This window comes from Heloderma suspectum, chromosome 1, assembly GCF_057233095.1.
Source record: "Heloderma suspectum isolate Gila_16-S chromosome 1, 16-S_ref, whole genome shotgun sequence".
Lineage (NCBI taxonomy): Eukaryota > Metazoa > Chordata > Lepidosauria > Squamata > Helodermatidae > Heloderma > Heloderma suspectum.
Window position 1 is genome coordinate 301,134,983 of NC_139458.1, and position 24,607 is coordinate 301,159,589.

The following is a 24,607-nucleotide window of genomic DNA, read 5'->3' on the forward strand; positions in this document are numbered from 1 at the left end:
TGGGGGTGGGGGGATCTATTTGGCATTTAAAACTACTTGCTAAAGTATTTATATGATCATTCTTTGCTCATGGTCTCTTTCCAGACAATGTGGTGGGAAAGAGGGTACATGATATCAAACTATATTCCAGTCTTTACTTCTGGGTTTTAATTGGGTGTTTTACTGGCTTAGCTTTATTTCCATTTACCTCCAGATTGTCTAAGCATACTATTAAAAGGCACGTTTATAGTGGCAACAATTGAGCACCATATTGTAAGCAACAGTGGTGGGCTCTCCCACACTGGAGGCATTCAAGACGAGGCTGGACAGCCATCTGTCAGGGATGCTCTGACTTGGATTCCTGCATTGAGCAGGGGGTTGGACTTGATGGCCTTGTAGGCCCCTTCCAACCCTACTATTCTATGATTCTATGATTCTATGAACTGGATTGTAGTTTTTATTAGAATAATTTAAATACTGTTAATACATTTCCGTAGCAAAAAGCATTGCCTGTCATTATTTCGCTCATTTAAACAAAACTTCTTTCCAAGGCCATTCTATAGGATTGTTACTTCCCTAACACAAATGACACCAATTAACTCACTCCTTTTCAGGGTTGATTACTTTATATTGTTATAGGTTTTTGTTCTCAGATTTCTGTGAGTACAGCTATCACTGGTGGTTTGCCTTAAGGTTCTACCTAGCTAGAGTCTTGGACTTAACACAGAAATGTTAATAGTCGGAGATGTTCAGGTGATGTCCCCGAACATCTTAGGAGCCAGTTGTTAGACGTTTGCTTCTTGATACACTCTGGAATGTTCTGAATAGGAAAAACCTATCAGAGAAGGGTTTGAACAGGAAAAACCTATGTTCTGAGCAGGAAAAACCTATCAGATACTGGTGTCATACCTCTCTCACACACAGTCCAGCTAATGATGATGTAATCTAGGTCTCTGTGTAGAAAGAAACAATAGAAACTGCAATTAAAGTCAAGGACAGGCAGGGAGAAAGCTAGCTTTGACCTCTGGAAGGGACCTTTGAGGGGGAAGTGGTGCTCTACTGTTAGAGTGTTTCAGTTGTCTGCCTCCATCTATGCTCAACCTGTTTATTTGTAAATAAATTCAAATATTAAAATTGCCTTCAGTCTCCAGTGATCCCTGTTTCTAAAAGAAACCAACCCCAGGTAAATGCTGCACCCTTGAATGTCTCACCATCCAGGGAGCAGGGGGTGGGGGGAAAGTGTAACAATATTTATACAGATAGCACCCATCATGGCAGCAGGAATATCTACTCCTGGAAAAATACAACCATCTACCTTCCTACCCCCAGAGCACTTAGCTGTCATGGTATGCCATCGGTGTCTGGAAGTAGGGATGGTGGAGAATTTCACCACGGATTCCAGGGAGGCCCCAGAATCTGTGGCGGAGCGAAGGCCACCACCCCACCACCCCGTGAAATGCGCACGGAATGGAGTTTACCTGCTGTGGTTCGCCGGTGCTTTGCAAATGGCGGCCACATCTGTGGCCACCATTTGCCTCCCCACAAATGCTGTGATAGGCTACGTAAGTATTTACATAGCCTATCACGGCTAATGCAGGGACTCCATTTGTGTCCCTGCAGGGGCCTTGATAGGCTACGTAAATACTTACATAGCCTATCACGGCAAAAGGCAGGGACACAAATGGCGGCGGCTATGGCGGCCGCCATTTGCATCCCTGCGCAGCCCAGCAGCAGCTGGATGTCGCTGCTGGCGGCCCCAGCTGGCAGCTCCGTGGAGTTGCCCCGGAGCGGAGCCAGCTGGTGAGGATTTCAGGGGGAGGGACGGAGCGCCTCCCCCCCACCATGGATGCCACGAAATGAAACAGTAAGTGACATTTGTACATCCCTATCTGGAAGAGAGAGTCCCCCCACCCTAACAACTTCCAGCTGCAATGCAACATGTTCCAGGATCAGAGGCATTTCTGGCAAGCTCCCAGAAAGGTAGCTTTCCACCAAAAGTGGTGACATTAAAGGGGGGTCCCCACCCCCATGGTTTGCCATGAAGATAAAGGGCCACCCTCTTTTGCTTTGATCTTTACCCTTAAAGGGTCACGTGTTTCCATGTGACCCTGCCCACTCATTGAGATCTTCTGAAGACACTCTGTTCCATGTTCCACTTTCATCTGAGACTAAATGGGTAGATATGTGGGACACAGTTGTGGCACCTAGCTTCCAGAGCTCCCTCTCCAGGAGTCCTGTCTGGCTTCCTCTCTCTCAACCTTTTGAAAAGCTGTGAAAAACATTTCTTTTTAAATGTGTGTTTCCTGTCTGAAGATCATCTGAATTTATGAATGCCTTGCTGTCTTGCTTAACTGGGTGTTCATTTAAGTGTGTTTCTTGTATGGTATTGCTTATTGATTTCTATTGTTACATACAATGTTTTTATTACTGACTGCAAGCTGCTTTGAGGGTAATTTCTTGGCAGAAAAGCAGCACTCATGAATGTTGAAATGAAATGAAATAAAATATACTGTGTATGGATAATCTCTTACATCCCCCGCCCCTTTGTATAGGGGCCACGTTTCCTTAATTGGGCCACATTTCCTTTCTAACATTCTTCTAATTGCTATATGGAGATTAGAAATTATCTTATTTGGGTCTTCTTTTTCATACTGTGGAAACTAGAGCAATAGTTTTGCCTTTCAGTTTAATGTTGCTGGTGTCTGCCTTGTATTATCTCATCACTGGTCCTCTCTCAAGCTCTCTTTTCCTGTTTATCTGGAAGTATTAAATTACTTGAATTTCATATGCCAATGTTAATGAAACTGGAAGGATTATAAACTCAGCAGAAAGGTGAGGGGATCTAAACAGTTCTTCATCTGAATTCTAAATGTTTTCTCAAAGCCTGGGAGAGTGAGATGGTACAAATGAGGCAGAGTATAGCAGAGCAGAGTAGATATTTGCTGTTTATAAACCCAAGAACTTCTGTTTTATTCCAAATAGTTCAGAGTGATGATCCCTTGCATTGAATGATCTGGTAGGAAGCAAACTTCAACCTGAAAAAAACCTTTTTTAGAAGCAGTAAAAAGTATATGTCCCTATGGTTGTTTTTCTTTTTCTGCTCCCATGCCTTTAACAGCAGTCTGACACACATCTTTGGGGCAGGGAAAAATTACCTTCTAAATTTCTATATGCTAGATCTCTGTTAAGAGCACAGGAGCAGAGCCTGTTAAGAATGGTGGCAACTCTGTGCTAAATCCAACATTACATGAGCAAACTTCCACTTGTGCAACAGGAGTTTCCCTATACCTCTTCTCTACTGTGGCCCCTGGCATGCCCCCCCCCCCAGATCTGCTCCAGAGGATCCCCCAACCCACTGGAGCACATTTGAGAGGTGCACAGGGTGATGCAGGGGAAAGGAGGCATTTGATCTGCCATTGTCCATTCCATTGGTGGAAGGGACCCATTGGATACAAGCCCATCTGTGTAACTCAAAAGTGCCTCCCCAGCTGATATGCTCTATTAAAAGGTATCAGTTTGAACTAGGAGTGAGGAACCCATAGTCCTCCAGAGGTTGTTGGATTCCAACTCCCATCAGCCCCAGCCAGCAGGGCCAATGGTCAGGAATGATGACAGCTGTAGTCCAACAACATTTGGATGGCTGCAAGTTCCCCACCGGTTTAAACATTTCGAATGCTATTTGTCTTCATTGGGTACCAACATGATGCAGCAATTACCACATTATCAAAAGAACCAGTGACAGGAATATTTATTTCAGGAATGACATTAGTTTGGTGGTATGTTTTACGAAGTGTGCCTGAGGTGCTTACAGTCCTTTATAGTCTTAAGGTGGTCTAGCGTCCTCTTGGCTCCCCACTGCTTATTAAAGCTTCTTTCTCTTCACTGTCTTATTCCCCCTTCTACCCAACCCCCCACTGATTAAAACACAATACAATTCATCATTGGTGTCCACTTTACTGAGTCCATCTAATTAAAATGATTTTTTCTTTTTAAGGTGGAAAGATAATTGCTTTTTTCTGTTAGAACTTTAATATAATCTACCTCCTAAGACTCTGTAAGACTTTAATATAATCTCCCTCATAAGCCTCCAAATCTACCACTGCAGACCCTAAATAAATTAAAATGGGGGGGGATATTATGTTAAAACAGAGTTAGGATTGAATCATAAAACTGGGAAAGCACAGACATTGTCCTTAAGGCAGTGAGGCATTTGCAGCACAGCTGACTGGGTTCCTGATGCAACTACCTCAGTGCATCAACAGGGTCTGTTCCATGTCCTGGGTACTTCATCAGCTACACAGCATTGGTCTTAAACCAAATAGCGCAGAAAATAGCTTTACAGTCACCATTCGCTTACAAAGTCAGCATTCAACAATGGTTAAACACTGCAGGGCCTGCAAATCATAACGGGCCCAACAGCTCAAGAATGTCTCGGGAAATACTAAGATGATGAGAGCGAGCCAGTCCGACCCCCATAACAGATGGCTGAATGGAAGAAATGATGGACGGCTGAGACCAGAACAGAATGCTGGGTGGAGCTGGTGGCGGTTGGAAAAAATAAGTTAGAAGGATGACAGAGACAGTTAGAGAGGGGTCAGGAAAAGAGGGAGCTGAGAGAATGGAGAGAAATAGTGACAGGAATTATGAGCCAGAGTTAAGTTAATCAGTGAGGAGAATCAGAGACAGGTTGTGCATGAGAAGGAAGTGAAGCTATTGGAAGCAGAGGTGCGGTGTTGGAGTTTTAGAACCATTATTATTATTTATCAGTTATTGCTTGTTCTGAACGTTGACCTGTTAACTAAATAAGTATATGTCTATACTTTTAAATTCCTGTGTTCTGGTCTGGGTGGACTTGAAGGTTGGCATATCTCACCTCATGTGCTAAGGATATAAAGAGGAGAGCCCTACTGCTCTCTCTCAACCAGTAGATGGTGGCAGCTGGTTTTGGGGGAGTCCTGGAAAAAGTCAGGACCATTGACTTCTAGGGGACAGGGCCTTATAGGGAACCCCTAGTTACATCGCAACCCCATATCTGTATTTTCCCAGGTTCATATATAATTGCCTTGTGGCCTTCTCTAAAGGCCTGTTACTTGCGCAATGATCACGGGGGGGGGGGGGGCTGAGGTTGCACAAGAATGGGTCATGTTTAATTAGAGGAAATATGGGAGTAAAATAAAATTAGTATAAAATGAATGACAGGAAACTGCAATCACAACATGGTGCTAAAAGAATGGAAGTTAGGATTCTGACTGTCTTTACTACAACGGTACAGCAAAATCTGGCATGCCTTCATTGCCGGAAAAAAAAATACATGAAGTGACATTTGCTGCTGGAAACATTTAAAAAAACCCACTAACACACGCACAACATTTATGCTTACCTAGGCTCCCTTTATCCAATTTTGTAAAAGATCAAATGGGCTGCCTTCTCAACCTGAAAAACATAAAGCAATGTTCATGTATTAAAAACCTGGGCAGCTACAAATGCTTCAGCTCAGCTAACTGGATTGTGTATGGCATACTTCACATACTAAATATTTTTCTTTATTCTACCTTTTTTTCTTTTCCAGTTAAGTGTTTAACTTCTTCGTTACATATTATTATTTTTCCTTTATTTGCAATCCATAAACACCGCTTTATGTTTATGGAACAGTTTAAAGCAAATGTACACATGGTAAAAAAAATAAAATTAAACAGTTTAAAACAAACCAAAATGGTGGGGATCTGGGACCATTACTTGAGTAATGTTTTGTTTGAGTATGGGCTGATTGGTTGTTTAATCCTTCATATCATAAGTGGATGGTTCCTAGAATATATCATTGTGAACCACCCTCATTTTAAAAAAAAACTAAACTAAACCTGAGAACCCATGAATAGCTAATGGTGATTGTGTGATCTTTTCAGTGCCAGGTGATTTTCCTAGGCATTTTAGGGCACAATTCTATCTGGATCCTTGTCAGCCTCTGAATTCAGAGACTGACGGGCATCTTATGCACAGCGGGAGGAGCACGGAGGCAATCTTCGCCTCTGTGCTTCCCCCGCTCTGCATTTTTGCCAGATGGGCATTTTTGCCCATTTCTGCTCTGCAGAGTGGGAAGGAAGGAGACTGGGGAAGGCTGGGGGTGGCTTGAATCCCCACTTCCGTAGTCCCCTCCCCCAGAACCATCCCCTTTCCCTTCCCTCCAAGGTTGCCTTTGCGACCTCTGAGGCAGCTGGTGCGGTTCTCTCTGTGCCAGGTGTGGGAGGGAGGGGGCAGGGAGCTCAGACTCCTGGGTCTGAGGTTGGAGCAATATCTCCAACCTCAGATCCAGGGATCCGAAAAATCCTATGGCCCTCCACATGTTGTCTCGAGGCCATAGGATTGCTCTCTTAGTCTTTCAGTTTCTGTTGTTTTTAAATCCGTTATTGTGCTTTTAAATCTTTACACTGGTTTTTACTTTGGTCTTATACTGTAGTTTTAAACTTTTAGAAGTTTTATATTGTGTTTTAGCGTGCTGTATTTTATGGTTTTAATTGTTGTGAACTGCCCAGAGAGTTTCAGCTATTGGGTGGGGTATATATGCAATAAATAAATAAAATATGTGACTATCCTTCTGTAAGTGGTGGTTACTTACGATTAGGCATATGTGTGTTACTAAAACATATTTGTTCTGGATGAGACAGAACCCAGGGCAGAACACAGCACACCATTTTTATGGGGAAGAGATGCAAACAGCAACACCTAGTGACAGAACACAGCATTAGCATCCCTAACATGAGAAAAAGAAACAAAGATAGAGAGCGAGATTAAAAAAAACAGATCCCCTCTGCTTCCAAAATGATATACGATTCATGGGAAGCTGCAAAAATGATCCATCTAGCCCAGCACTAACAGCACTGACTGGCCATAGCTCTCCAGGGTTTCAGGCAGGAGTTTTTCCAGCCCTCCCTGGAGAAGCTGGAGACTGAACCTGGGACCCTCTACATACAAAACAGGTGCTCTACCACCGAGCTGTGGCCCTTCCCCAAAGGGCCATAACTTTGTACCAGCAAATGGTGATACAAAATTCTCCAGTGCTACACAAAAGGCCATAAACACTAGAGCTGAGGCCTTCTGCATGCTGAGCATGTGCTCTGCCACTGAGCTATGTGTCTTCTCTAACAAGTGTACTTCCCATTCTGGGAAAACCATTCTGGGAAAGCCATTAAGCCCCTTTAGCATGATTGAAGTTGCAGCATCATCAGCATCAGCATAGATGGTCATTAACTTTCTCTTTTAAGCTCTGGGCCCAGGGAAGTTTCCTGCCTGAAAGTCAAAGAAGCACTGGAACATTCCAAAAAGAATTCTTTTCAGTCATAGCCACTTGATGTGGCTGGGATGTTTTACAAGAAGATTGAGCTTGCCATGTCTTTTTTAATGGGCAGGTTCCTGTGACTTTAACAGCAGCTGGACAAGCAGAAATGCAGCAGTTGGATCTTTTTCCTATGATGGGGTTGCAGTAGCAGGAAAAGGTCCAGATTGCCTGAGACTTTGCCTTTCTGCCTATCCTCCAGAAATTAGTTTAAAGTTGGGGTACACAACCTTTTTCGCCCTGAGGGAAGCTTTGATGCTGGCTTGGAGCTCAGGGGCTGCACACTCAGATTGAGAGAGAGGGAAATACACATATACACACACATACACAGGTGGGCAGAAATACACACACACACACACACAATGTGCACACACATACACACATACATATGTCTCAGCAATCCTGATACAGATCACTCTTTCCTCACTGCTAGCCGCAGGGAAAGGGCGATCCGGATGAGGACTGCCTCTCGCCAACGGTCCTGGTACAGATCATTTTTTCCAGCAAGGAAAGAGTGGTCTGGATCAGAAACATTCTGGGAAGAAAGTCTGCAGTAGCAGGGGAAGGGGCAGAACACCTTGAGGTCTGCAGTTGAGGCCTTGGAGGCCACAAGTTCTGCACCCCTAATTTAAAGGTACTGAAATCTGTCTGCATAAAAAGCGGCAACAAAACAGAGAAAAGAGCTGAATGGAGGAAGGGCTTAAAATTTCCAGTCATCATTGCAGGTATCCAATGGAAGAAACCAATTAAATCACATCTGATGAATGAATAAAATTTATTACAAGAATGAAGTCTTTACATTCAATGTTCTGAATAAACCATTTACAAAGGGCAAATCTATCTTCTTAACTTAAGATAGAAGGCCCTTTCACCATGTCTTTTACAGGAATGCCTTTCAAACCAGCATTTCCTAGGTGCAAAGATTATCTTACATTTAAGAATTTTATTTTAAAATCTCATCAGATTTTTTTATTTCTTAAGTCCAATTACATTTATTATAAAATTGTCACAAGATGCCTAGGACTTTCAACACTGTATCCCAAAAAATAGCCCGACCTCTCAGAGCTAGGATAATATGCAGAAATTGTTTATTAACACATTCAATATGAAAGCATTTAAAATGGCAAGATGCCTGACAGTTATTTAATGTACATTTCTTAAAGCCACTTGCTTTCTGCAGTGTCTTGACAGCCTACATAGCTTCAGCTTAGTTTTAGGTCCCTGCCAAGACAACATCCTCTTGTTGAAAAAGTCCCTGCCAGCAAAAAACCCACTTGGAGCTAGGGATGTTGGAAAATTCCGCCACAGACTCCAGTGAGGCTGGATTCTTTAGAATCCGGGGGCCCCCCCGGAGTCCATGGCGGAATGGGGCAATCCCCCCGCCACCCTGTGGAATCCCCCCAGGACAGAGCCTACCTGGCGGCGGATGCAGTGGCAGTGGATGTGGCAGCGGTGGATGCGGCAGCAGATGCAGTGGCGGCGGCTCTGGCTCCTCTTCTGGCCACTGCAGCCGCAAATGGCGGCCGTCGTAGCAGCCGCCATTTGTGTGGCCGCCTTTTGCCATGATAAGCTACATAAATACTTACATAGCCTATCATGGTAAAGATCAGCGGCACAAATGGTGGCCGCTACACCATTTGCGCCCCTGCTCTTTGCTGTAATAGGCTATGTAAGTAAATAGGCTACGTAAATACTTATGTAGCCTATCACAGCAAAAGGCAGCCACACAAATGGCATAGCAGCTGCCATTTGCCTGGCTGCCTTTTGTCGTGATAGGCTATATAAATACTTATGTAGCCTATCACGGCTTGGCAGGGATGCAAATGGCGGCTGGCATAGCAGCCGCCATTTGCAGCCACAGCAGCCTGGCAGAGGCCGGAATTCCGGCTGCAGCTGGCCCCAGCCGGCGGCTCCGCAGAGTTGCCATGGAGCAGAGCCGGCCAGGGAGGATTCCGAGGGGAGGGACAGAGTGCCTCCCCCCCACTGCAGATGCCCCGGAACAGAGCCAGGTAAGGGTTTCGTACATCCCTACTTGGAGCTATCCAAGGTCCTATTCTTGTCTTGTTGTGACTGCCATCAGATGCTACCAGCTTTCCCTGGGAGCCTCAAGAGACCACAGAATTGAATAGTGACTGCCCCTTCGACACATTTGGTGAAGGCACAATGATATGGGGGGGCAGGCAGCAGGGGTAGCCTCAGCCCTATTGCCCCTCCACACATTCAATGAACACATGGAGGGGCACTTGTGAACTGCCTCAGTAACTTCACACATATGAGGAAAGCTGGTAGTATTCATGAAAAGTGTTTTTAAGAAATTTGTGATAAGGTACTTTTGGACATGCTGCCATTTTGACTCTTTTCATCTTGCATGTATGTTTTAATAAATATATTTTCCAATTTTCCCTTTTTATTTATAATTTTTTTAACATATTTAAGTTTTTAAGAAGTCATTTCAATGTTTTTGGAGCTGGATACAGTTACAGCAGTGAACCTTACAAATACATTTATTAAAATGTAGTAGGGAATAATAACAGAACAATCCTTCACAGTCCTATTCACAGCTGTGCAGGTGCTATTTCCCAAGAATGGGACAGACACACAGTGCACCTTACCCTGGACCTTACAAAATCTGCTCTGAACAAATATCCCTCCATTTGTCCTACAACAACCTTCCTCAGCCCTCCCTATATTTTGGACTAAGCCCCAGACAGCATGACCAAAGGTCAGGGATTATGGGAGTTGTAGTCCAAAACAGCTGGAGGGCACCAGGTTGCCTAGCCCTGTTCAGGACAAGTAACATGAAAGCACCCTGCAAAATGCAAATAACTGTTGGCTATTCAGTGTAGCACATCCAGCTCTGGAATGAAGGCCTGTCTCTCACTTGCAACACAGTCATTGGTGCTGTTCACACAATATGCTAACCCACACACAGTGGGTTGTTGTTGAACCATGGGTTGTTCCTTGAATCATGGGTTACTGTGTTGTCTGAACCCAGGACATTTTCCACAGGGTGGCTTGTTAACCACCCTGAACAGCCCAACAACAAACCATGGGTGCTCAAAGTGGCTTGTTTGAGAAGAATAAGCCATACTGCATGGCTAACAAGCCACCCTGTGGAAAATGTCCTAGGTTCAGACATGCTAACCCATGGCTCAACAAACAACCTATGGTTCAACAACAACCCACACTCAGCCACTGAGTATGGGCTAATGTGTTGTGCAAAGCCAGTTATTCACTAATAAAGCAGTAGAACAAACTCTCCAGCAGTTCACAGACAAACACAGATGCTTGTAACTCACTGTTCTCATACCAAGGATCATTTTGTGAGCCCCAGTGCTGTCACTGTTTTACATTACCAAAGGCTTTTCACCAACTCCTAAGAACTGTATTTGTTCACTCTCCACTAGCCCAGTTAACTGATTCAAATACCATGAGGGTGATTATTGTTCTTTTGGGAAGGATATACTACCAAAATATAATTATCCTACAACATCTTGTCCACTCTTCAAAACATATCTCACCAGCTGCAGTATGTGAACTGACCAGCTACACACTGCCTTGTGCTCGGTGTGCATTTTCATGCATTTGCACACCTGCGCACCACAGACCGTGATGCATCCATCATTCCGCCAACCCACAGTCATGTTCCCCAGCCTTTACCTGTCCTCTGGCTCCAAAGAGGACTCAGAGGCAGAGATTCCCTCCCTTAATCCAACCCCCACAAGGCAAGGGCCTCCCAGACCAGAGAATGTGCCTCTACCTGATTCACAGGTGCACAGGACACTCGCCCGTTACAGCCTTCACCACCACCCACCCTGTAGGAGCCAGTGGCTATAGATCAGGCAGTAGCCCTTTAAGAAACAAACTGCTTCTGGGGTGAACTGCCGGTCTTGAGCTGCTGACCTTTATAGCTGTTGCTGAATCAACAATTCCCCTTGCTTGAGTTTCAGCTAACATGGAGCTGGCCAGGGTCCTAGAACACCCTGCCTGGTCTAACTTGTCTGGCTATTCATCACCCTTAAACTGGCCTGGCCTGGCCTTGACCTGCCCCGCCCAGTCCTTGCCTGTATGTGCCTTGCTGGTTTTAGCACCTCTGAGTGCCTTGAACCAAGTCAGACAGGACACCCACTTTCTGAAATTTAAGTTTACTGGAGACAGAGTTCAGTCATGAAGAATGGAAAGCTAGCAACTCACGCTGTCACAATCTTAAGAAGTGGGAGCGTGGTGTTGTATTCATGTCCTGCTTGTGGGCTTCCCATGAGCATCTGGTTGGCTATGGTAGGAAACAGAATGCTGTACTAGACAGGCCTTTGGTCTAATCCACCACAGCTTTTTAACAATGCATCCCCCAAAGGCAAACCAAAAAAGTATGGGTGGGGATATGGGGACAGTGATTTTTCCAGGGATTGGGACCAGAAACAAGGGATCATCCCTGGTAAATTGGGACAGCTGGAGCATTGATAGAGAGCTTTACTGAATGATATAGCATAGCTCTATGAATACAACACTGACACAGGAGACACATTTGTGACAGGAGGATTCATTCACACTGCATTTGAACTGAGGCAGATGGCTCCAGGATAACTAACTAGTCTGCCTTTTAGTGCTCAAGCCAATAGATCAAGATGGTACAACCCTCCCCCATTTCAGAGTTCTTCCATCCATTTATCCTTCCCCATGCATCCTGCCTAGCTTGTGGGTGGGCTTCACTAGGGCCTCCTACACACACTCATTCCTACAACAAAGACCACAATGTATTTGTCAACAAATGAAAAGTCAGACAGGCAATTTAAGCTCCTCCCTATGACTTTGAAACTCCCAGCCTTTGGCTTATGGCTCCACTACTTGACCCATGCTGAAAGTAAAACTGGAACCCCAAGGCAGATGTCAGAATAAAGAGGCTCAGCTATTTAGTAGAATTTCCTCACTCCTCCTTATTTCTATAATATTCTGTTTTAATATGTGGGTTAAAAGGGCATACGTATCCAATGCCATTCTGCTCCCAGAAAGACATCAGGAACCAGGCAGATGCCCCAGGACAACAAGCTTTATTCCAACCACATTGCAGCCAAGAACATGGCTGCCTGAGAGAGTCAAAGAGTGAGCAAGAGACTCACAGAGATTCAAGAGGGACAGAAAGTAGCCTTCTTAAAGATATACTCACATATATAGCAGTCTCCTTTTGGCAGCAAGTCAGCATTACCCTTTCTAGGGTGGCCACTCATGAATCGTCAAAAAAAAGGTAATGCATCGCCAAGAAGACAAAAGAGGACAGTGATTTGCATAGCATTTGCATATGCTAATTTATATGTATAGATGCACATTTACAAATGATCATTATAATTTAAATAGAAATCCAGTTCATCTCATCATAGTGTGGAAGAAAGTGACCAGGTGTCCTGCATGCTTTCCTGTTCGGCCTGTTGTTCAGGTGCTAACTGTTGATGGGAAACCATTCTTATGGCTCATTATCTCTAAGCTGGAATTGGACAGGAGAGCCCTTCAAATAGTAAAAGAGGACATACGGCCTAAGGATTTCTAAAGATTTCTGACCCAGACCATTGATTGGTTCATCTAAGATTCTTAACCAGTATGGTCTGCTTTGATTGACAGAAGCTCTCCAGGGCAAAAGTCTTTCCCCGGTCTGCTAACTGAAATCCTTTAATCAGAGATGCATTGCTTGGGACTCAACTTGAGAGCTTATACATGCAAAGCATGCACTGTACTTACTGTGCAGCAGAGGACCTAATGCCTCCATGTTGATTAGAGGTGATAGGAGAATATTTATCAATCTCTGAAACCTGTGCTTAGTGCCCATTGTTGGAATTAGTTTCATTTAGAGGAGAGTGATGTTTTTAGGGGACAGAAATGAAAGAAATATAAAGAAAGTAATAATGGGTTTGGTTCCCACCACCACCACCACCTTTTCTGGGGGTTTCATTAGGTAGTCCTTGAGGGACTAAACAGAGAAACTGCTGTACCAGATTAAATACTGTTACAGATTGGCTGTTGTGCATAGTTATCACATAGGTTTTGATTAGAGGAGGAAAACCACAGATAATATTAGAAGAAAAATGTCTCATGATGTAATGACATCTGCTTGCTCCCACAAACGACAATATTTTACACAGTTAGAATTAAAGTAAACTTCAAAGACCACGTGGAGGGTCTTGGGAGTGGAGACCAACAATGAAATTTGGCTTCTGTGGACAAATCATTTTTTGCGCACCCAAACCTAACTGAAGGCAATTCAAAGCACGCACTTCTGGGAGGCACAGAACTCGTGAGGAAACTTAATCCAATCTAATTCAATTTTATTTATACAGCATCTTCCATCAAAGAGATCGCAGAACCCTGCACCACTCAAAGGCAATTAAAGCATAATAATGTCCACCGCATAATAAAAAGAATAAAAAGTGTGCACAATAAAAGAGGCATACGTTGTAAAAAGGCAAATTAGGTCTAGGAAGGAAAGCGGTTACAAAACAGTTCTCGAACAAGGATGACATTTCAAAGCTTGAGGTTAAGGAGAAAATGTCAGCACCTTTTTTCTTTTCTTTTTTGAAGGATATATCTCCATAGGCTGTAATGCAAATTTTCAGCGTAGAGTATCTCTCAGTAAGATAATAGCCATATTCAAAATATCCAAAGAAATGTTTACATGTTAAAACAACATTCCAAAATGCAACAGTACCATTTTAAAAAATTAAAAGAATTAAATATATACTGTCAGTGACATGGTATTTTAAAGGGCCTTTGAGAAAATGAGTACTACAGGATAGAGGCTCCAGCCAAGACAGCCCTGCTCCATACCCTGGCAGTTCTCCCCTCCATAAACAAAGGGAGAGGGAGAGGGCCTTACACACTGACCTGAACAGGGTTCCTTAGGATCTCTCATGCATTATAAAATTCGAGCATGAAACATTTAATCTTAATGCACGAATCAATATGAAATCTGATTTATCTTTTAAAGTGTTAGGAAGTATACACTGGTATACACTGGTGAGTTTTAAGTATACACTGGTGAGTTTTAAGTATACACTGGTGAGTTTTAAGTATACACTGGTGAGTTTTAATCCCTTTTGCAGGTGCTGAGCCAAGTCTGGTTTCCTAACTCATGAAGTCAAAATGAAAAAACCTGCACACACCATGGTCACTATTCTCGACCTACATAAGGTTTTCGTGTTTTGTGATGTATGGAGTGGCCTTGAATGGCCAAGTCTTTGCTCTGTTATGTTACATTTGCTAGTTTCAGTTCAGGGCCAGACCAGATGCACATCTGTTAATAAACACGTGTATGCTGGTTAAGCTATGAAGCAGAGATGGAGGTTTCCTTTTTACACTAAATGGAACATGAGGGGATGGGAGTTGAAGCTGCCCATCTTACCTTCCCACATTCCACTCCTTTAAGCAGTTTCACTCTAGCCAGGCTTATTTCTGGTATCAGAGACAGCCTGGGAGGAAACAGCTTCAAGCAGCAGAGTGTAGGAAGGTAAGGAGGATGGCTTTTGCTTCCCCCGCCACACTCCATTTCGTGTAAAAGGTAAAATTCCACACCACCTCTGCTTTATAGCCAAACACACTATGAACATCTATGTATTGAACACATGCACATCTAGTTTGGCCCAGAGTCCCTTACGCATATATGATAAATAATAGCGACATACCACATAGAGTTTGTTGTGCGGGGAAAGATAATACTAAACACTTTGCAGTGCCATGGGCTGTATCCAATGCTGTCCTTACATCCGTGTAAGAGTCTTTCATCCAATGGAGGCTTCCAAAAACAGAAGGGAGAGGCAGGCAGTTTTTACAAATTCCCCCTTTCTCCTACAGTGCCCCACACCACTTCTGCCCTGTTTCAGAGATTCACCCACCCCTCTAGAGTAGATTTGGGGCAGGGAGGAGTGCAGGGAATTTGCAAAACTTGCCTCCCTTTCCCTTTCCACTCATGAGAGCCTCTATGATCAAAGAGTCTTCTGTTAACAAAAGGGCAGCATTGGCTAGAAGCTTATATAAATAGTAACTGGTGAGAGTACAGGTGCATTTTTCTGCTACTTCCACCCTCTGTTTCCCTGTCAGTGCCAGGGCCCTCCGCCCAAAATAGTATAATTACACAATTATAATGTGAATTTTATAATGCATGACACAAGCGATGGGCAAATGATGGATGACAACAAAAATACTGAGGCAGCAATCTTATATGCACTTACCTGGGAATATGTCCTATTCAACACAATGGGGCTTACACCTAAGTAGAAATACACAGGGTGGATTAAACTGCCAAAGTATTCAAATTGGTCAGTAATCATTTAGAAACAGAATAAAAGGGATGGATATCTTTAGAAATGCTTCTAGTAGAAGCGCAATGTTTTTGTTTGTGGGTTTGCACAGTGCCAGTATATACAACATAGGAAATCTCCAGAAGTGGTTGAAGTTGCTTGCCTGCTCCCTGCTACCACTCTTAGAGAAATGTTGTGTTAGTTTCCAAAACAGTTAGCCATTCAACAACAGAATGACAATAAGCCATTCAACAACAGAATGACAATAAGCCATTCAACAACAGATGTGAAAGGGAAAATGTGGCAGTCTCAAGCCTAATTCTTGTAAAGGTACTCAGCTATCTTGGGGAATATGTATTTAGAACACTGGGTGGTGGGGAAAGGGTTAAGCATCCCCCCCACCTCTTCACTGTTGCATATCTCCTCCCACAGCAGTACTTCCTGGGGGAGAGGAAGGGAAAGAGACATTAGGGTTCAGTTACACTCAGATTTGTAAATAATATGTAGTTTGGCCCATAGTTTGGCACAGCACCAAGAATTTTGACAGCCCAGCAAGGCAAAAAGTGAATGAAACTATTTTGCTTTAATCACATTCGATAACTTGGTGGTGGTTGAGTCTGTGTGCTTACACATTTGATGCCTGCTCACAGATTGCACATCTAGACTCAATTCAAGGTGCTGGATTTGGCCTTTAAAGCCCTTTGCAACCCAGACCACCGTATCTCAAGAACTGCCTCCTCTCACATGAACCTGCTCAAAATTTGCTCTCAGTTTCTGAAGCCCTCCCCATAGTCTCTTGGGCAGCAGAAGTGCAGCTACAGGGGATTAAAGAGAGAGCATAATGGCTTCCCCTCACCAGATGTGAGGTGACATGACATGCCATGTGTGATGTTGGGGCCAGAGTGGCGTGGCATGGCCTCGCTCACATGTTCAGGTAAGTGGTTTTACTAATGCACAAATAGGGCTATAGTGACCAGGTTCACATAATCACCACAGCCCACCATGGCTTATTTCAGCCACAGAGGGTCGTGGCACATGCCAGTGGCCATTTTGAATATTTGACCCCTGCCAGAGAGTTGCCATGGTTTGACATGACATCTGAACGCAGGCGGTAGACTCTTTGTTGCTCGTGCAGCAACAGTCTAACATGGCTTCCCCTCTGGACAGAAGCAAACTTTATTTCTATATCAAGACTGGAACAAACAGATAGATTCCAAGCCAGTGCTGTAGCTCAGCAATAGAGCATACACGTTGCATACAAAAGTCCCTGGTCTAACTCCGACATGCTAAACAACTACAACATGCTCCCTCTCAAATTTAGCAAATACGACTCAGTTTAGCAAAGGTACTGGCTTTGGTTTCAGAAGAATGGTGAGGAATCTGATGTGACCTTAGAGTCATATGCAGTGTCTAGTAGCATATGTATACTTTCTTGCAAGAGCAGTTGGCAACTATTATGAAATTAGAGTTGGTTTTCATAGCTCTACAGTGAAGGTCAGCGATTCTTGCTACTAACGAAGTTAGATAATGCATAGTAGCTGTTTTTCACAGTGTGTACTTTCCTTGCTGATAAGAATGCCCTTTTCTTTGCTGTCTTTCCTGCCAAGACAGAAAGGCCCCCTTTCTCTTCCTTGGTGGAGGGAGGAAGGTGTGTGCGCCTTCTGACAGTCTGAACCTAAATGAGACCAGCCCTATAAAATCCTGAGCAGATTGGCCTGTTACCTGCTCTCATCTTAGAGAGGGAAGCTGCACCACCAGCTCAGAGAACGAGCTCCTTGGGATAGTGCCCATTGCTTCAAGGGAACCAGACCAGCTACCACGGAAAGCTGAAGGGCACATGTACGTTTTTCTTTGCTTTTATTATCTGTACCCATTTTCTATCAATCAACTATCACGCTTTCACACAAGCGGACATGAGTCATATTGGTACCTTCAGATCTGTTTAGTGTGGATTCTGGCTGTATCAGGCCCCAGGTTTAAGAAAGCAAATGAGACTGAGTCAATGCAACTGGGTGTCAGGAGTGCCCTAGCTGCCTCTTGCAGTCTTCACCAATAGCCAACTCAGGACACAGACAACGAAGATTCTTTCCAAGGCTTTATTCCTTTATTCTTTTATGACTCTTTCAGATACTAATCACTAGCGACAAAGCAAGGAACAGCACTGGGGGAAGATAGCAGAGTAGCCTAAGCTCCAGGTAAAGCAGTTGGTCCCTGTTTGAAGGAGAACCACGGGAAGACCCTGAACTTATGGGCTAGGGAGAGATCCTCCATCTTTCCCTTGGGTCCTCGGGACACGACCGTTGTTTGAGTGCCAAACGAGCGGAGCGCCTTCTTTCGGCGCCCTCCATCTGTCGTTGCTCCCTGCGTCTGCACCAAGCATCCAGCAAGCCCTCCTCCAGCGCTGTCTCACTGCCAGGGTCACTATCTATCCCAGGAATGCTGGCAGGAGGAATCTCTGTGCCTGTGAGAGATGAGCAAGCTCCTCTCCCACGGATTGCTGTTCCTCCTCAGAATCAGAACTGCTCTGGGGCTCTATTGGCTCAGTTTCCACCCTGACACTGGGCATGACCCCCCCCCTTTTTTTTTTTTGCTTAAATAATTATTTAGATAATCATAAGAGAAGGGCTGTAGCTCAGGGGTAGAGCACATATGTTACATGCAAAGGCCCACAGGTCACTCCCTGGCATCTCCAGGTATGGCTATGAAAAAACCCTGTCTGAAACCCTGGAGAGCCATTGTCAGTAGTTATGGTAGACCAGCCTTCCCCAACCTGGCCCACTCCAGGTGTGTTGGCATAGCTGGCTGGGAAATTATGGGAGTTGTAGCCCAACAAATTTGGAGGGGACCAGGTTGGGGAAGGCTGGTTTAAAAGTGCTGGTTTTGACCTTTAAAGCCTTAAATGGTGTGGGACCAAGTTACTTGAAGGACCGCCTTCACCCATATCAGCCTGATCAAAAAGAGAGGCCCTTCTCATTTGCCCACCTGTGACAGCAGACAGGTGGGTGATCATACATGAGAGGGCCTTCTCTGCAGTGACCTTTGGAACAAGTTGCCACCATGCTCTGTCATTGCAGGCTTTTAAGAACATCTTGAAAACATATTTTACCGTGGCCTTCCCTTGATAAGATTGCTATGGTTGCTGTTACTGCCATTATCATTGTTGCTGGCTTTATTGTTGGCTTTTATTGCTGTTTTTATTGTTTTTATGTTTTATTGTTTTTAATATTTTCACTGTTTTTATGTATTGTATTGCTGTAAGCCTCCTTGGGAGGGCTTCTGCCCTGAAAGACGGCCAAGAAACACTTTAAATAAATAAATGTAGACAATGCTGAGCTAGATATACCAAATGGCTGACTCAGGATAATACAACTTCCTAAGTTCCAAACAAAGGAAAGCTATCTGTGGGACCTTGCCATAAAAGCTTGGGAAGGGCAGTTCTATGCCAGTTCATAATAAAAACCAAGGAGCACCAATTTATTTAATCGATTTATTGTTGGTTCCATAAACATATGAGTTACTTTTCTATTAATTAAAATGTAACTAAACCTGGCCAGGAAATAAACCAAATGACATTCAAAATGAAGTGCTATTTTCTTTAGCTTTGGTAGTACATTATTTTCACATATTGGGGTGGGGGATCCTACCAAGAGTTCTCATTTGAAGTACAGTGGGAATGCTATTTTCTTCCCAAGAATACTTGTAAAGCAGGCCCCTGAAGCCCACCACCTCATGCTTGATTACTCTTGAAAAAGGCTGCTCCTCCCCAGGAACATTCTTTTTCAGAAGAATATAGTTCTGCTGTGCCAACACTTACGAAAGTTCAAGGTACTTCACTTTCTGTAAGAAATGCTCTTCAAAAAAGAAAAGACTTCGGAGTTAGGAGAGGTACTAAGAAAGGCTGGCAGGTTGATTTGCCGATGGTGGAGATAATTTCAGCTGCATTCCCATTTCATTTGAGGTGAGGAATTACCTCAGCCTTTTCACAAATGCAGCAGTTCCCATTTTAGGTAACATAGTAGAGACTGAAATTAAGCCCTGAGGCAATACTGGACATGGGGCACAACGTTACCCACATGCCTTTTGCTGAGAACTTTTCAGGAGTCTTTTGCAGTGAGTGTAAATTTCTATTTTGTTATCTCTTGCCTTATTCACTTTGTAATATCCTTTCTGCTCACTCCACAACCACTTCATCATTACAACTGTTGACAGTGTGATAAAAAGTGAGGATTTGCCAATTTAAAAATGCCCTCACACTGAGGAGGGTTCAAAAACTTTTGAAATACAACCTGATGCACTAAGGTATCAGCCAGAGTAGGACAGAATTTGCAGCACTGTTTGCACTGATATGACTGAGGAAATTTAGACCATATATTCCCCTCCCCATTCAGTATCATCTGGCTGGCTCAGTTATTGTTGTGGCTGCCCAGAAGATAGATTTAACTGAAGTGAGGACAGGCAGCCACTCCCAACAAGCTGGAAAAGATAACAACTCTACTCTGGATTGTTCAAAGAGGTAGACTTCTCTTTTTCTTTTCACCACCACAGCCAAGCCTAGAACATCTGTGCTACAACTCACTGGTGTTGTTGGAGGTGATGAAGCTTCAGTCATTTTGTATTTTTCATCCCTTCAGTGTACCAAAAGTCCACGAAGAGGGTTTGGGGCTGATGGGAGATGAACCTCATCCTCTTCACCCAGTTATATTCATCCTCTAAGCCAAAGGCAAGCCCTGCTATGACCAGGAGGCCCAAGGGTAAGGTTAGCAAACATCCAGAGAGACCCAGCAGCATCTTAGTGAGCTTCTTCTTAGTGGCTTCTTAGTGAAGAGCATGGGTGTTGAACCTCTTCCAGCCTTGGCCCAAATTCCTCTTGAGGGCCGCATTCCATTGCTGGGTGGGGCCAAAGGCAAAAGGGGTGGGACCCAAACCACCAAAAATGCCAGCCTATTGTAGCTTAAAGCTCTCACTGCCAGTAACTGAGCCTTAGAAGAGGCATGTCAACTGTTTAGAATGGGGGGAAATGGCACAAAAGCTGGGAAACCACCAAACAATCAGTAGTCAGGGAGAAGAGAGTGGGCCCAGGGCAAGGGGCATGGCCCATCTGGGGAATGCCAGAGGGCTGGATTCGGCCCCCAGGCCTGAGATTCTGCATCCCTGTGATAAAGGAATGAGGTGGGGGGGACTCATTTTCTTCTCTGCCCTGCCTTTCCACTGCTTTAAGTTCCTCCAAGGCACCTTCTTGTAAATATCTCCTAGCTTTAAAGTTTAAAACTGATATCAAGTGCCAAACAAAAGAACCATCTGAGAAAACATTCTAAACATCTAAAGCTACTGCTGCCATTTCTCTTTGAAATAAACAGAGCCTCGGAAAGCAGTACCAGGTTTTGAGTGGCATCAATTGGGAATTAATCCCCACACCAAAGATGTTCAAAGAGAGAGTGTTACTGTCTAGGAGGACATCATATGACTAAATGACACAGGAAGTTTAACCTGTGGGCAGGAACTGCCACAACAGCTTTGCGTTAAACAGCAGGTAGAGTCCTTTTGCATTGTGACTTACAAATTCTTTATCATTCATTGTTGATAAGTGTTTCTGATCTTTCCCTAGTGGGCTTTTGTTTACCTTTTGCTTTGAGAATTATTTTCTCAAGTATTTTATGTAACCACAGTGATTACCTGCACATAATTTTGTTGCCCTTAAAATTAAATGGATGCCATGCAGATTGGTCCTTTTAGACTCAGTGAGACAGAATGATGCATCTAAATTAATGTTTGCCTCTGGATCATCTCTTATGAAATGAGTGCTACATAGTAACATGCACAGAAGACCCACAAGGATCTCAGCGGCAGCCTAGGAAAAGTCAGTACAGAGCCATATCCAGGTCAAGGCAGGAGTGGAATTTTAGGGATAGACAGACATAGGGCTAATTTGGTATTAGACAGTTCCTTGCCTATTACAGCAAGCTTTCAGATTTCCAGAGTGGTATAAATATATGGTGCTCTGGGAGTGTTTTTTCTTAAATAACAGTTAAAATTAAGATTCAGAGCAAACGTCAGTTGTATCTAATCTTATGGGTTCATGAGTAGCACATTTGAATCAAAGGAAAATTAATTCTTGAAATTGACTTGAGAACTTGAAAAGCAGTACTTGATGGCCTTATAGGCCCCTTCCAGGGAAAGAGACTCTGAAGGTGTTTGGTATTTGTTTATTTGAGAATGTGGCATGTTATTATTACTACTAATAGAAATCACCAATTTAGGGTGCAATCCTATATACTCTAGGAAAAATACAGTTTGATGTGAACAAAATTTTAACAGAAGTGTTTGAAAGTGTTTCCACTCAGAAATGATAGCTGATTAACATATCCAAAATCTGTTAGAATCAAAGCATAAGAACACCCTCAAATTTGTATTTCACAATGTGGTAATCTGCAGGTAAGTGTAATTTCTCCTTAACCTTTTATTTATCAGTTTTATAATGTCCCAGTGACTAGTAATGAATTCTAAACATCTAAGAAATACCAGACACATGAACATGTATTAAACATATTAACTATATTATCTATAATTATAATTGTAATTATAGAAAATGTATGTCTATCTATATCTATATGGCATGCCAGTGCCATAGAGCCAGGACTGTGAAATCTAGACACCAGAAACTTGGCATGCATACTAAGAGGATCCTAGGCAGTATACAACTCAGGTTTAGAGATGATATGGCACAAGAGTCAAAATACGAATAATGGTGAAACCATGTAGATGCTAGAAGAAGAATCATATGAAGATTCTGCTTCTCTGCTATGTAGCTCTCACAGGTTCTTTTAGTGATCAGAACTCCCTACAAGCTCCAAATCTTTTACAATATTATATACTGAACTGTACCAGTTTTGTTTCATTATCAGTTTTTGCCTGATCATATATATTTACATCCTGGTTGGTACCTGGTTGGGCAGGGACAGAGACAAACTCAGCCTCAGGGTCCAACTGGTGCAGCTGGTCCTCTTCCCCTCAAGCTCCCTCCCCTTACTTACCCATATTTACATCTGCTTTGCTAATTTGTTTGCTTGAATATATTTGCTAATATCTGCTTGTTGATATTGTAATAGGTTTTGCTGTCAGATTGCTGTGTATAGGAATATCACTGTAGGTTGCCTAACCATAAGGCAATACCTGGCTAGGGTATTGGGCTTGACAAATGAGTGTTAATAACCCATGATATTCATGTGATGTGTCTTATTGAAACTGTTTCTTGATACAGGGCCACTCTGGGATCTCCTGAATAGGTAAAAGCAATCAGCATACCACCACACACACACATATGCACACACATGCACAAACAGAGGATGATGTAATCAAGGTCTATGTGTGAAAATAAACAATTCAAAGTGCACTTTGAGGTGAAGAACAAGACAGAATGGGAGAGACACTCAGAACATCAGTGGGCAGGCGGGGCTCTATAAGCTAACAGCATCAGGGGTATCCCTCACTCTTATAGATTTGATAAGGGCAGTGGATTTGACTGTCTGTTGGTGTGCCCTCCTTCTATGTTCATCCAGTATATTTGTAAATAAATTCAAATATTACAAAATACCATAGGCCGTCAGTTAACGTCTCACCATTCAAATAAGTGAAGTGAGCATAATTGCATGTTACTCTCTTAACAGATTTTTCTCCCAAAGAGTCTTCATCAACAAAATTACAGCAAATCAGCTGAAATGAGAACTCAAACAATTTCTCCTCACAGGAGTGAGTTACTAGAGCAAAGCCCAGTCCCTGATTCAGCTTTGCTGAAGTGTAAGCATGGAAAACATTTGTTTTAATCCTTCCTGGCTAAAAAAGCTTAACTCCTATATGACAAATCTCAATATTTAGCTCACATTTTTGCACTTGGTTACTGTTTCATGTTGCAACTCACACATCAAGAGCCTTGGTGTAGGTTTTCAGAAGAGTCAGTGGACTGACATATTGTAATGAATGTACTGGCTTGTTAATGAGAAACAACACTTTGCCACTAGCTGTTAGCCATCATGATGCACAGTGAACAGGAAATAAAGTAGTGACAGGGCAATTAAGTAGGAAAGGAGGAGGAGCACAAAACTGGGAATGATGGAGAGCAAGAAGAAAGGACAATGCAGAATGAAGGTCAGGTAGCATTCATCCTGACCACTACTCCTAGACGACTAAGCACGGAAGCAGGGTTTTACAGCGTGTGTGTGTGCGGGGGGCTATTATAACAGAGGGACCAGAAGGAGATTGCCACACATACAGAGAAAGAAAGCATGTTACAGGATGCTTGTTATCTACAATGAGACAGCCTACCTCAGCCTTCCCCAACGTTGTGCCTCATGGAATTGTGCTCCGACAGACCGGGAGGGCACCAGGTTGTTGTGGCACAACTTTTTGGCAACTACTTTCCTCTGGCAAGACACAAATCCAGCACTTGCTAAGGCACTATCCCCCACCTTCCAAGCCTATTCTCTCTCCACAGGTTAAGCTGGAAGCAAGAGGCTACTTTCAGCCTCAGAGTAGATCCAATTTTTTCTTCTTCATAGAATTTTCTGGCATGAGTTCCCAATGGGTGACCACTTCTGAGAGCTTCTGCTGAGGAAAATCATAGGTTTGGGGGGGCAGGAGGGGGCAACTTTTTAAAAAAACTGCTGCATTGGCCCACACATGGTGACTGTCCTGACTAAGCATGAGGCCTAGCCTACGGGAAGTGGACTGCAACATAGTGCTCACTGTATGTTCTGGGTCATGTCAGGACCTTGGATAGCACACTGCAGGAAGCACTGAATCAGGTATTCTCACATAAGGAGCTGCTGCATGTAAGTAAGTTTCATCTCTTGAACCATAAATTAAGGCACATGCTATATATATATATCAGATCTTCAAGGTTGTCTCCACAGAGAGGTCTAGCCATATCTTTAAGAAAACCTGTTTGTTCAAATAAGACTTTCAGACACTTCAGTTGATCAGGTAACAGGATTTCTTAATTTATTCTGCTTCCCTAGATTAT

At 43.4% G+C, this 24,607-nt stretch overlaps 1 long non-coding RNA gene across 1 annotated transcript in view; it reads right to left on the reverse strand.

The window, feature by feature from the left end:
- LOC146359279 (uncharacterized) overlaps window positions 1–24,607 on the reverse strand; it is a 220,857-nt gene that overhangs the window by 109,530 nt on the left and 86,720 nt on the right. Inside the window, exon 2 of the long non-coding RNA XR_014786603.1 lies at window positions 5,360–5,412. This is a non-coding gene — a long non-coding RNA (uncharacterized LOC146359279). The remainder of the gene's footprint in view (window positions 1–5,359; window positions 5,413–24,607) is intronic.